General features: G+C 34.2%; 1 protein-coding gene across 3 annotated transcripts in view; it reads right to left on the bottom strand.

Moving 5' to 3' along the window:
- TRPC4 (transient receptor potential cation channel subfamily C member 4) overlaps positions 1–15,541 on the bottom strand; it is a 223,799-nt gene that overhangs the window by 156,695 nt on the left and 51,563 nt on the right. The gene's annotated exons all lie outside the window — the stretch shown is intronic.

The raw sequence follows: 15,541 nt of genomic DNA, 5'->3' as shown, positions 1-15,541 counted from the left end.
GAGATGCTGTTGAGATTATGGAATATCACTACCTTGGTAAATTGTTTTTCATTTGGCATGTATTCTATTCTTAATGTTAGCAAGTATTGACAACAATGTTAACGTGAATTAATGACACTAATGTCAAAAAAAATCATACTGAGTCTGATGAGCATAATTTTATTTTTTTACCTTTGTAAGTGAATTAACTGAGGGGAAAGAATGTATACTAATGATATTGATGATCAAGACGAATCTAAGCAATCCAATTTTCAAAGGAAGGATTTAGAAAAGAATTAAATACATAAAGAGTTGATTATGAAAATACTGTTTTCTTAATTTTATTACCTTTGTATCATGAAACAATAAACTACAAGGCAGAGATATATTCATTATTGTATTATTATTTTGAAGTTACAGTAAAGATATGGTTGAAGATGAGAAAATTATTTCAAATAAATAAAAGATCATCTTAAGATAGATTAATAAAAACAAGGTTGCTGGAAGCTATATTGATTTAGTATCATCCTAGAGATACAAATTTACCAAAAAATGCATTATATTTTGAATATAATTTCTTTATTGCTGTTAGTCTCTGATTTCATACTTGAACTATTTTACTAGTCTGTGCAATTTATATTCAACTCACATGTTTATTTACACACATTTACTATATTAAATTAAAATGAATGGGGCATTCTAGGTACCTGAACATGTATATTCATCTTAATTGATCTTTTTAGACCTAATCATTCATTTTATGAGTAAATTAACCTGATTTAAATAATGCTTTAACTGTAGATTAAATATGCTTTGCATTAACAAATGCAATTATATTTAATGTGATGTTTTCAATTTGGGAAACTATGCATTGCTTGCATGCTCCCTCAATTTAATGGTAATTTTAGTTATCAAGTAGTTAAATTTTACCCTTTGATGTTCAGATTATTCATCATAATTTCTCAAATATCTACATTCAGGATCTAATAGATAAAACTGTTATTTCATAACTTGTTCCTTTCTGGCATATTAGATTTAGCGTTTTATTAAGGCCCCTTCATAGACTAACAAAAAGTGGGAATCCCATAATCCAGAATAATTTTCTCAAATATTCCACATTTTATTGGTCTTGCTGTTTTAAATGTATAATGACCAATTACACAGCATGATACAAATTTATATTTTTTCACAATTGCTGACAAGGGGTGTTGAGAGTTTTTTAAATGGCAATGTTAACTTTAAGAGGAAAATAAAGAGTAATACTGATTTTCAAATGTATTAATTTTAGGTGTGCGAATTACTTGCTTGAAGCATGATTATAGTTTCTATATTTTGGGGATGCTTTAACTCACCAGAATAATGGGAATAGATTTATATTATCTGATAACAAGGACAATTTAATATTCCTCCCGTATACTTAAAACATCAATAAATCAAGATCATTATGATACTACACACTCATTTAAATTTTCTGATCCTCAATGCTCCATCTATGTATCACTGGTAACATTAAAATATTTGCCTTAGAAAGTCAGCTGTCACTCACTTCCCCAGCACTTCTTTCCAAATCCGTGTCAGCATCCATAAAAGTGTGTTAGGATCAATGTCATGGCCTCCACGTTGTAATTTTATCAATCTAAATGCTTCATGATGATAATAACTGGCATTTATATTCTATTTCAGCAGTATACATTCTTCTCTATTATCTCACTTTGTCCTTACCCATGCTTCTTGGAAAAATATATGAATATTCCTTTTTCAGAGTTAAATTTGAGGTTTCCTACCAATAATGATTTTTGCTTAAGACTAATGTTTGAATGTAGCTTACCCAAAATACAAGTTAAAATGAAAGAATGAACACACACACACACACACGCACACTGTATCAGAACTTTATGTGAATTGTGACCCAATCAAGATCAGGAATCAGCCTAGATGATGGAAAAATTGTATTTTATTTTATTTCATTTACTTTATTTTATTAATTATGGTACCAAATGAAGAATTAGATAGCAAACAACATTTGACTTCTCATTTTCAAAGCTAAGAATATTGGTGACAATGAAGAGATTGGTGCACAACATAGAAAGCACTGGAGAACTTGGGGGAGGGGACAGATAATGAGAAGTTAGACTTATTCTATTTCATTTAATCCAGATAACTGCCATAAATGTAAACTACCTAAATACATTTTTAAAAGAGTGATGCTACACTGAAAGACATACTGAGTCAGCATCATATTTAAGACAAGAAATGGGCATGAGACATGACATTAGAACATGTTTCTCCACCCATAAAAAACAGTGCTTACGAAGGAATGGGTGAGATGGATCAGAGTTAGTGCTGAGAAAGATCTTTTATTAACTATAATGTCTTCTTTCAATTTCTTGGATTTAAAAAGATATAAGAACTCACATTGGGAAGGATAGATGGATTTGAAATATATTTAAAATTTAAAAACAATAAATCAACAAAATTTAATTATTTACAATGGAATATTAAAAAGAAAGAGAGAAAGAGAGCAATACTGATGGCTAAAACCTTAAAAGAGTAGGAAAGAGTATATAATTGAGTACGTAGACTTGTCTCCTGGATTACTTGAGATGCAGGGATACTAATAGAAGGACGAAACCAAATTTAACATTTTAAAGCTGTGATATACGAATGCAATAGAGAGTGGCAGGTGCTGATAAGGTGGATGGAGTTCCTGAGCTGACACACTTATCAGCCACTATGGAACTGCTTCTGGATAGAAAGTCTGTAAATGAACAGAGGAGTCAGTGTAGCGAAAATCTTGACCTGAAGTGTGAAAATAAAAGCTTGTTCCTGGTCCTGCACTTTCAGAATGAACTTTCTGGAGGGGAAAAGATGCTCTTCCCCATGAAATTACAGAATTTAACAGAGCTTTTTATTTCAATGACCCCTTTATACCATATAATCCAGAAGTGAAATGACTGCTTCATCAAGTTATATTTCAAAGACTCAGAAGAGAAATGGGAAGTGATGGGAAAAAACTCAAATCCTGTGAAGTGAATTTTTAATTAAGCTAAAATTTATTTTCCCTAAATGGATAAGGATTTTAAAAAAACAAAAAGGTGGGAAGAGCTACACCTTGACATCAATCCTCAAAGAAACTTAAAAAATTGTCACTGGATATGAGAACCACAATTATCTAAGCAACATAAAGATATATAGGAAAACAAAAGTTCTAGATATCTATGTGGATCTGAAGGCATATTCCCTAAAGGATAAACTTTGCTGTGCAGTGGAAAGAATAGTAAAGTTGAATTCCAAGCAACACAAAGGAAAGAAAATATTCAGAAATCTCCACTCAAGTATACATTATTAAAGTTATAATGAATTTTCCCCAAAGACCTCTTGCTCCTTTTTTTTTCTTTTTATTTTCTAGCTCACTGTTAAAAGTTACAAGTTTGCAGGTGTGATCTCATGACAGTGAGAAATATAGACCTCTTTTTTGTCAGGATACTACTACACATACTTAAATTGCATTTGTACTTTTTCTGGAATCTGCTATGAAATAAAATTTTCCCAGATACCTTATTCACACTCAATCCAATTTGGATTTTTTCTTGCTCTTGGTATAATATATTATCTCAATAATCTTTGGCATAATACATATTTCACCTAAAAGTATAATGCTCTGATTTTTGCTACCATTCTAAATTCCAGACCCCTTCTACTTTCTTTACACAGGATACTATATGCACATTTCAGTAGCTGCAAGTGTTATACCCAAAATGCCACAAATTCACTGAAATGTTTTGTGACTTAGCCTGACCAAAAATTAACTGCCAAATGTTTTTCTTTTGTTTTGAAGTTGTAAAAGCACAATGAAGTATTAAACTTCTTTAAAAGGTTTTAGAATTCCAACTGAGAATTCCAAGAAGATGGTGTTATATTACTCAGTGAAAGAAAAAGCACTTTACTAACTAAAATATTATGACATCTTAGAATTTTAAAGAAGAAAGTCGGGATTATACCTATTTTTAAAATTGAAGCCCCTAATGATTTAACAAGCACTAAACTTTAAACACTAAATATCCATTTTTAAAAAATATACATATTGAGGAGAATGGTATATTCAGGGCAAAAATTTTTATTTATCTTAATTAATATCATGGGATTTAGAAAACATGCTTTAGAAAACATATGTAGCAGGCAAAGTTTGAATTTCCACTCTGAGAGTTAGAATATGTGCATTGATCTATTTATTTTTTCCCTCCAATTTCAAAGGAAAAGATGCTCTCTCTCCACCCCAGCTACTAATCCTGCCATCTGAATTTCCACCCATTTCCACTTCTCTGGTTCATACTTTAACCTGACTCCTTCCCTTGAAATTTCAAATGTTGTTAAATCTCACATAGTTATGTTAAAATTCTAATTATCTTTGGCAATTCTCTGTCTCCTAAGTCTGATTTTCTTTATTTTATAAACTCAAAGCTCACCTCTTATTTACTGATTTACTCTCTCACATGGTGTTTATGTCATTTATGGAACAAATTTTTTTTTAAGGTCAGTCATGTCCTGCTTAGTTGCCAGATACACTTTGGCACTTGCAAGACCTTGTAATACTCGACTTTTCAGCAGCCTGTAGTGACCAAGCTCTTTGAAATGAAACTTGTCTTGCCTCAAGTTCTATGACTCCCTTCTCTGAATGCTCTGTCTCAACATTACCTCTCTCTCACTAGTTCACCCAGACTCCTTTTCTTCCAGCCAAAGCTAAAATGTCGTTATTAGCAGGGTTTTGCTCATGGCTCTTTTCTCCATCTGTCACTCTCATTAGTTATTCTCATCCATTACTCATTATTCAAAATGTTCCATAAAACCCACATATATGTTTTAAATACGCTATAGTTTTAAGTGTGCTCTAAAATCCATGTGGCCAGACCATCTCTCTCTCTCTTAAGTTCTAGACCTGTGCTGTCCAATAGGGTAGTCACTAGTCACATGTGGTTATTCAAATGTATTTCAGATATTAAATAATACTAAGAATCATTTCTTAAGACTTACTGGCCACATTTCAACTGCTCAGTAGCATTCCCTCTCTGTAATGCTGACTGACTTTACCTCCTCATCATCTTTTACATGGCTACAGCAATTTCCTTCTAAATCATCTCACTAATGTTATTCTTACATACTCCCTATTTAGCTTCCACAGTTCCACACACCTAATCTTTCTAAAGCCTAAATCTGATCAAATGACTCACTTATAATCCTTAAATGGTTGATAACCATTCACAGGAAAAATACTAACTTATGGAATACTGGACCCTCCAAGATCTGGCTTCTAAATGCCTTCCTAGACATTTTTCCCAAGACTGCCCCAGTAAACCTTATTTTACACTGACAAGAATACCAAACTACTTGGTACCTATAGCTCTAAGCATTTTCTCACACTGTTCTTTACAACAGGAATACTTTCCCTCCTCTTGAGCCTCTGGCAACTCCTGCCAAGTTTTAAAACCTTCTGTGAAGTATCATAGCCTCCGAAGACTTTTCTTCCCTTCCTCTTAAGGTAGGAATATACAGCCTTTTTTATGCATCTTCATAAACCCTGTGGATCTCTTAGATTCAGAACATTTCTTACTCTAGGTAGTAGAGTAGGAGACTGTGACTTATACAGTTTTGCATTCACAGTGTAGTTAAATCTCACATAGTTATTTTAAAATTCTAATTATCTTTGGCAATTCTCTGTCTCCTAAGTCTGATTTTCTTTATTTTATAAACTCAAAGCTCACCTCTTATTTACTGATTTACTCTCTCACATGGTGTTTATGTCATTTATGCAACAAATTTTTTTTTAAGGTCAGTCATGTCCTGCTTAGTTGCCAGATACACTTTGGCACTTGCAAGACCTTGTAATACTCGACTTTAATCGCTTACCTAAAATAGGTTTAGCACTTATAGGCCCATTGAATATAACAATGAATAACTGAACATTCAGTCAACAGTCATTAAACTATCAACTGGATTGTGCAAAATGCTCTTATTTTTTACCCATTTTTCTTCTCTGCATATCTCTACCACCAAGTTTCTGTCAGCTGTGTGAAGAATTACGACTATAACGTGTAAGTCAACACATATATAGCTCACAGCTCTGGAATATGCTTCTTACCTCTACTACCCAAAGCCATCAGAAGGGCATAAGACTTGAGTCACTTGGCTGCTACTTCCAGGGGAATATGAGCACAGAGGAAAAATACAAGATAGCCTAGGAAAGCAATTTGAATATCTTATAATAGAAGAAGTAGAGTTAATGCACCAGAGAATGGGAGACTAAAGTATGCATACTAATATCTACAAAATTATAAAAGGGGATAGGAGAAAAACTGAGGATTAAGAAATCATCAAGAAGAAGCAATTGGAGATACTGGTAGAATGACAACAGAATGAAAGTGAACTACAAGTTCAGCTCATGTAATTCTCCCAGTTTAGAAAATATAAAACTTAAGAGAAAAAGAAAATAGATATTTAAGGGCCAACATCTATAAAATAGCAATTGCATAAAAATAAAATAAAATAATGCAGTGTAGGAAATATTTTTAGTGGTAACGACCAAGAATTTTCATAATTAAAAAAGATAGAAGATCTCAGGTTGAAATGATCCATAGTGCCACATAGGATATGTAAGAACAACTCCTTCACAGATAGAAATTCTAAACTCTAAAAGAGGGGAAAAAAATCCCCTATGAGAACTGCAACCACTATTAGAATAGCTATGTCAACACTGATTAGTTTTTGTTCTAGAAAAACTTTGCCCAGGGAAGATAAGATTGTAAACCAATAAAGAACTCACTATTCCACTGCTCACATGAAGAAACTCCTACATATCAGTTTGTCTAAGACAACATTCTGCTCACCCGGGCCAACAGCTCCCTTTTAACTTATCCAGACTCTCTTCAGATCTCTCACTTTGCTACATCCACCAAGTCTAATCTATAGATATTGCCACATCCCAATCATTTTTCCACCCTGAAAGATCCACCTTAAACCACTTGTGCCCAAGGCAGAAATCCCTGTAAATATCCTGTCCAACTGCCCCTTTGGTGACCCTGCAAATCTCTGTCAAGGTGGTCTCCCTTACTGCTGTGAGTGGTAAATGAACTTAGCTTTGCTTTATTAAAATATTGTATGGTAATATTTTGGGGTGTCCAATACATAAAAAGAATAAAGAATCAGATTAACATCAGACCTCTTAACAGCAAATTTGGAAGAGTCTATATCAGGAAAGAGGAAATATGAACCTCTAGGATTAAAAACGCAAAACTCGGGGCCATTCTGGTAGCATAGTGGTTAAGTTCGCATGCTCCACTTCAGCGGCCTGGGGTTCGCTGGTTTGGATCCCAGGCACGGACCTACACACCGCTCATCAAGCCATGCTGTGGTGACGTCCCATATACAAAAAATAGAGGAAGATTGGCACAGATGTTAGCTCAGGGACAATCTTCCTCAAGCAAAAACAGGAAGAGTGGCAACAGATGTTAGCTCAGGGCCAATCTTCCTCATCAAAAAAAAAGAAAAAAAATGCAAAACTCACAGACTCTGATGGTGGTATAATGTTCAGATAGATTTGAATGTCTGCTCCTATTTTATTGAGTTTACTAATATTTTTATTAGCTCTGAATATATTTTGAGTAATCTTACTCTAATCCTTCTTTCCTATATCCCTATTTTTTCATAATTTTGTAGAATTTGAAGTTTTTCAGGAATACATATATCATTTTATAACAAGAATGCACATATACATGTTGCTATTACTACACCACAAGCACTTGTACTGCATTTGTCGTGTCAAAGACGTCACTACTTGCCTTGTTGACAATGAAAGCATAACTTGTCATAAAGAAAGCAATATTAAGAAGACATGTGGGAGGAAGACAATGCATGTTGCAAATAAGTAGTTTACAAGATTAGACAAAGAAAGATAAAATAACCTAGTTTCAAAAATGACTTATTCAACAGCAAAATGTATTCAAAGTGCCTCACCACAATCAGATCCTGCAGTCCATAGCTGACCTTTAGTTTCTGAAATTGTGTGCTTGTGTGTGTGTGTGTGTGTGTAGGTGTGTGAGAGAGAGAGAGAGTGAGAAATAATTGAACACATATTGCATAGTAGTATATCACAGCTAAGTTCATTACCATTCACAGCAGTAAGGGAGAACACCTTGATAGAGATTTGCAGGGTCACCAAAGGGGCAGGTGGGCAAGGATGCATGAAAAATCGGAATGGGGAAAGGAAAAATAATAAATGATATTGAGACAATTGGTTAGAAGTTTTGGAAATAAGTATTTTGGAACACTGTAAGAGTAAATTCTAAATGGATTTAAAAGGTAAATATTGAAACAAATAAAATGATAAGACAATATCAGTAAATATTAGTCCATCCTTTCTACGGGAAAGAGTTTTCTAAGCAAAAAACAATGGAGAAATGACTATGAGAAAGACTCATAATATGTATACATAGAATTCAAAACTTCTTAGTATTAAAATATAATACAGAAAATTAAAACGCAAAACTAGGGAAGTTATTTAAAATAAATATGACTAAGAAGAAGTTATTAAATAGAAAAGAAAAAACACTAAGATTCAAAGTCTAAAAAGAACAGACCCCTCAGAGAAAGGGAAATATAAATGGAAAATATCATTTAAAAATTCATTCTACTTTACTGACCTCTAAAACTGAGAAGTTTACCAATAAGATAAAAAGATATTACATGCCAAATGTGATCAGATTACATACAAAAGAACAACCAATACCAGAAAGGATGCAGTGAAAATACTTCTTTTGTAAATTGCTGGTGATAGTTTAAACTGAAAAGAAATTGGAAGTATGTGTATTGGTCTTTTGAAAGGTTCAGGCCCTTTATCCTAGGAGTACCTCTTCCAGGAATCTACCCTAGAGTTTTATTTTACAAGGAAGGCGATGATGTACGCACAAAAAGAAAAACAACCTTTTATCTATTATTGGGAAAAACTGGAGAGACTCAAAAACCAGTAAATGTCAGCTAGTTCAAATAAGAGCTGAATATTTATTTAACAAAAAAGTATGCAGCTATTAAGACAATATGTATTAACGTTAATATTATGCAAACATACTCATATTATGATGTGTTAATCACAGATAAAATTTTAAACATAATAATATTAGCATCTACAATAATGATGAAACCTATAAGAAGGAGGTAACTAAACGTAATAAGAAAGGTTACCTATTGGTAATTGTTGATTTTTGTTCTTGTCTACATTTTCTAAGTTTTTGATAAGGAGAACACAATACATTTTAATAAAAAAAGAAAAATTCTTTAACCACAAAATAAGAGTTCGTTTTATGAAAAGGAACACTCAGCTGTCCTTAATAATTAGCAAGACTCTCACGTTTAAAACATATTTCACTTGTTTTTTATGACTCCAAAACCTAGAGCTAAAACTAATAGGTAGAAATTATGAAGAAAAAGCTTTCTTCTCAACAAAAGGGTGATCATTTATTTGTTCAAAGGTTGAATGTTTATCTCAGAGGCAACAGTGAACTCCCTGTTGCTGACAGTATTCAAGCATTGAATTTTTTAAAGAGACAACTTAAAGGGAATGTTGTAGAGAGGATTCCAGAGCTAGATGGTGGCTAAACTGGATAATGTTTAATGACCATGGTGATTAGACTCTGTGATTCTATTAGTCTCTGCTTTTGTCATTGTCTCTGCCAATAAACCATGTGACCTTGGACATATTACTTTGTCACTTTTTTTATTCTTCCATTCAAGTTACTAAACAATCTTCATGCTTCCATGAAGCTCTATAATTTTTCACTTAATTTTTATAAATACTAGGTTATTTGCATTCTGCTCTGATACATGATTTTCCTGCTCTTGGTCATAGACTGGATGTCTCCTCATTACATACAATCGAGGTTTCCAAGGAAACTCTTTCCAAAATATATTAGTTGTTCAGATAAACACAACTACAAGAAATAGCTTCAAATCTATTTATTTTATGATAACTACAAGAGAAATTAGGTTTTTGAAGATCATACAGTTTTTAGAATTTTCCATTGTAGTCCTCACTCAAAATATTTATTAGGCTGGGGTTTTCCCCCCATTTTCAGTTACTGAAAATACCATGGTGAGGCTATTATCAAGATCCCAAGTTGGAAATCCTGAAGCTAATTTTTTTATCTTAGTCCACTGCAGTTTCAGGCAAGGGGTCACCTTTGGTGAGCAATGTTCTCTCCTCTATCTGAGGGCATAGCCTCTAAAGGAGCTAGTGAGGGTGGCAGAGGACAACCTGATCCACTGACTCCGTCCTGAAGCCACATTAGTAAACTGGGGATACATCACTTTCACATCTGCTTGGCGTCCACTGGAAATCCTGACTCCTTCGTATGTTCGTTCAGTTATTCAAAAAAACATTTGTTGAAGTTTATTCTGTATAGGACCAGGACTATTTTGAGGGCTATAGGATATAAAGTCAAATAAAACACAATCCCAATGGGTGAATTTTATGGTATGTAAATTATACCTCAGTACACCTGTTAAAACAACAGCTGCAAGAAATCTCTGGCCTCAGGGAGGATGCTATTAAGCGGAGGAGGAGTTTTGTTGATAACCAGGTAAATACTATTTGACAAGTTCTCCAGTACGGATTGATACAATGTTTCTTGGAGATTCAGAAGAGAAAGCAGTTAGTTCTACTGCGGGCAGTTGGGGGATGGGGGGGAGGGAGAAATGCTTGCTAGCGGAGGTGGGGCTTCACCTAAGAATTTAACTATGAATAGGTATTTCCCCAGCAACTATATGGAAGCCAGGAATTCCAGAAAGAGGAAGCAGAGTCTTTAAAGGAATGAAGATGACAAAGAGCTCCCCATTCTACTCTAGTTTCCACTCCTAGAATAACGGTTATTTTTCATAAGTAGCCATACTTTTACACAACTGCTTTCCTGTTATGTCTTTTAGAATTTTGTTACCCCAATTTTGATCTAAATCACTTAGTGACTCACTATTTCCTACTAAATACTGAACTTTTTAGTGATTGTATAAATTTGGGAATATGAAGAACTATACAAAGTCACAGGAAAAGGCAACAAGTTTCTGTGGCTCAGAAAAGTTTAAAAACTTCTGCAAGGTCACACAGCCACTAAGTGTTGCATCCAGAAGTTGCAGCAAAAGGATGAGCAATGAAAATGCTGACAGTTTCAGTGAGAAATCAGAATCAGACATGGTAAACATCTTAAGGCTAAATTCTACTCCACATTTCCAGCCAATTTTTGGTTTAGGGAGGCAGGAGCGAGAGTTCTATTAGAGCTACTCCTTAATGAGGCTGCTCCCTTCATGTCCCTCGGAATTTTGTTCTTACCTTATTGCTCAGATCTCCAGAGATTAAGATTCTACTTTAAACTTCATTCCCTGATGACAACAAAACTAACATAACAACAAAAATAACATAACAACAAAAAATACTGAACACTTAGTGTGTGCCAGGCACTCTCCTAAATTTTACATGTATGAACTCAATCTTCAGGAAAAGAAGATTACCCTGGGGTAAGCATTATTATTAGTGTCCCTTGGGATGGATATTGAGATTAACTAACTTGAGAAGGGCACAAGGGCTTGGTAAATGTGTTCTCTACCCTACGCCCAATTTTCCTTATCCTATATTACACATTTTGCCTATTACTCTGTACTGAATGGCAGTTCAGTTTCCCAGTTTTTATCACGGTCCCCATTTCTCCAGTGATTGGATTACCTGTGTAGTGGGCATCCTGATTCTGAACCTCTATTTCCTCATTACCAGCTCTCAGAGAGTTCTTCTGAGTCTTCACCAGTGCTGCTGGACCTCCCCTCAATGTCAGCCCCTCAGATCTTAGGCTTCTTTGCAAATTGATTCTTGGTTGCAGTGCTGACCTGTACTCAAGGTGATGGAGTCCTATTTGTCACCCCCTCATTGGCTCTTCTCTTCTTTGGGGAATATTTCCAAGCTCATAGATGCCTTCTCACTTGTGTCTATGAAAAGACCCATGGCAAGTCATAGGCACCTAATCTCCTCCTCCCCACTCTCCATTCACAGCAGCTCAAATAATCTGGCTCAATTTACTATGGATGCAACGAAGAAATGATAACACAATCTAGTCCTTTGCTCATATGAGATGTAGCACTGGCAAATAATTAAGTGCTGTTTCACTCCCAATGTTAAATTAAGCCCAGAAGGATAAAACTCTGTCGGCTTGTGCTGCATGGCAATTCTCACTCCCTCTGCTCTTTCTGGAGAGGATTCAGACTGAGTATTTAACATCCTAAAATCACTATACAGTTAACAGAAACATAGAAGGTATAAATATTATAAAAGTCAATCTCTTCCTTTTGTCTTGAACTTTTTAATCTTTTACCCAATCTTTTCACGTCCTTTGAATTTACCAAGTGAGTTTATTTCTACACTGAACTCAAACATCAATCATGCAAATCAAAAGCAAATTCGTTTTTTTAAACTAGAATGCTTAGAATACTCTTCATAAAAGTTCATTATGCACAAGGAATTCAGCATCTCCTAAATATCTCCAACAAGTATAGTAATTACCATAGAAACGTAAAAGATGAAATTGATTTGGCAAAACAGTTTTTTAGAGGTTATTTGGTTATCATCCAAATTTATGATAGATTTGCTGTCCAGAGAATTTTGTTATTCTGTACAGTCATTAGCCCTGTGACATTGTGATCATTTTTTAATGATATAAAGCTGTATTATGATTTTTAAATACTCATCCCAGAAGTTTATCTCTTTAGTTTATTGGCATTGAAATATTTAAGACTACCCTTAAAACAGCTTTTATCAGCAGGCATGTTAGCTTTTTCTTTTAAATTCAATTAGCTCTATGCCTTTGGATGTTTAACAGATATGAGAGGATTATTTACATAAGTGGCATAGCTTCTTTTCCATCAAGTCTTCATTTAAGCTTTAACTAAATGAAACTAATCTTCTTTAAGTCAAAGTTCTGTTATTTTAGGAGCTGGCATAAACTAATTTAAAGTATTGATTTAAGAAATGAGAAAGAGCTATGGACTATTTCATAGAATCCTCCATTCCGACTCTGGCTCCATTACAAACAGCTCTTCGACCTCCGCTAATTTTCTTTGCTCCTTGGGGACCCAGTTGCCTTAAGGAAAATTAAGGAATTAAACTACTAAAATCTCCTCTAATTCTAATAGATATGACCCCCACACCACCTCAGGTAAAACATTTTATTAGTTTTGTAAACAATCACTGATTTATTAAAATTATCATGAAAGTGAAGCTGGGAGTTGATATCTTCGTTGTGAGTTTTCCATTTTCCATTCAAAATTAGAATCCCTAAGTGCCTTGATATTAAAAACCTCACAGTCTCTCTGCATGCACTGATGGAACATTTAGCGAAAAGTGAAAAAATATTTGCATCTATCAAATATTTTGTCTACATAGTATCAGAAACTGGAATGTCTATAAATATTTGTTTTTCTTACTTTAAACCAGATGTTTGACACATTATAATTACAGCCTTCTGCCATTGAAACCAACACTGTTAGTGTTGGGAAGTTAGTTAATCATTATTATGCAAATTCTACAACATTTTCTATATACAATATCACTGAAGATAAGATATGTTATATTAGAAATATATTTTAGTCAAGAATTATTTTAGATCTCTTCTTTAAAAGTTATATGATGAGTGAACACAGTGAAAGACTATCTTAACTGGAGGGAACCTTTAGCATCCATACCTAATCAATGCTGTACCCTTGGGATTTAGCAATGCTTGTAGAGTTTAACTTGCCCTTTGCTAAATTTCTGCAAAAACAACCTGATTTTTCTAGTTTATAATTCTTTTTCGTTTCTTGTATACGATGGTTAATTTTACGTGTTGACTTGACTAGGCCAAAGGATGTCCAGATACCTGGTTAAACGTTTCTGGGTATGTCTGTGAGGCTGTTTTCAGAAGACATTAGCATTGGAATTGATAGACTGAGTGAAGCAGATTGCCCTTCCCAGCATGCGTGGGCAGCATCCCATCTGTTGAGAGCCTGAATAGAAGAAAAAGGCAAAGGAAGATTGAATTCTCCCTTTCTGCCTGATTGTTGAGCTGAGACATTGGTCTGCTCCTGCTCTTGGCCTGGAAAAGTGCTCCTGAAGCTCAGGCCTTCAGGCTCAGGCTAGAATTTAGGCCACAGGATCTCTTGGGACTCCAGCTTGCAGATGACAGACAGTGGGACTTCTCAGATTCCATAATTGTGAGCCAATTCCTTATGATAAATATCATATATTTATGTTATATATATATATATCTCTCTCCTATACATGCATATGTATTTCCTATTGATTCTGTTTCTGTGGAGAACCCTAATACACTGTACCTTCTGCTATCTCTTATTTTGTCGAATTTTAGAAATTCTCTTGAGTGTCTGCATTTTGCATTTTTAAAGAACATACAATTTGCAGTCAGAAAGAGCTAGTTTGCACCCCAACATTGATGCCTTCAACCATTGTGGTCTGGACAGAATTACTTAACTCAGAGTTATGTTTCCTCACATGCAAAACAGGGATGATACTGACTATCTCAGAACCTCATATTAAACAGTTGAGATAAAACATGTAAAGCGGATCACGGTGCTTGACTCCTTGAAGACACACGATAAATGCTTACTCAGTTTCAGCCCCGGCCTTTTTTTTTCCTGTAATTTTGGAAGTTCAGGAGTTGAATTAACCCTAAATTTAATGCAAGTACATTGTAATCCAGTAACTAAAATTCCCAACCCAGGAAGTTTTGGTCTGAGAGACCTCAGGTGACCTTACATTTTTCATAAGGATAAAACACTAGAGCTTTAGTACTCCCAGCTTCTAAATTGACAATGAAAGATGTGCTGGTTTTGGAGCCAAAAATATTGGGTTTTTGCAGTCTCCTTCTGCCACTTAGCCTCAGGTTGGTCATTTCCTCTCCTCAGAGACTTCATCTCTCTATCTGTCAAGGTAGATAATGATACCCACATGCAGAGTTGTTAAAATGCAAATGTGATATAATGTACAAAAAGTGGTTGATACAGAGGTATTCCCTTGATGGTGATTATATTTAGTTTCACTGAATTGCTAGATGTAAACTCATGAAAATAATTTGTCAATATTTTATTTGTTTAAATTGAGCTTAAATTCTTTAAATTAAGACAAATGTTAATTGGCACACATATTCCATGATATATCTAATAAAAATGTTGTGATCTCTATATAGTTTTATTTTTAATGTAAGAAATATTTAAATTAATTTTATAAAATTAATTTCCAGACTATTAGAGAGATATTGATCAGCTAGTTTCATAGTTTATGAGAGGACCAATTTCTAATAATCTACTGCCATGCCATGCATTTAATATTTATCTGTCAGCTTCAGTTTTATAAGAGTGGGCAAGTATAACTGTGTCTGAGAGAATTAATGAAAATATGAATGAACTACTTATACCAGAGGTATTCTCCCTGATGCAACATATATAGATAGGTAGATAGATATGTTTAAGAGCTATTAAGATAAAA

Source organism: Ceratotherium simum, chromosome 10 (assembly GCF_057802395.1).
Source record: "Ceratotherium simum simum isolate JZ-2026a chromosome 10, ASM5780239v1, whole genome shotgun sequence".
Taxonomy (NCBI): domain Eukaryota; kingdom Metazoa; phylum Chordata; class Mammalia; order Perissodactyla; family Rhinocerotidae; genus Ceratotherium; species Ceratotherium simum.
The sequence above is the reverse complement of the archived record's forward strand: the minus strand, read 5'-3'. Positions and strand labels throughout refer to the sequence as shown.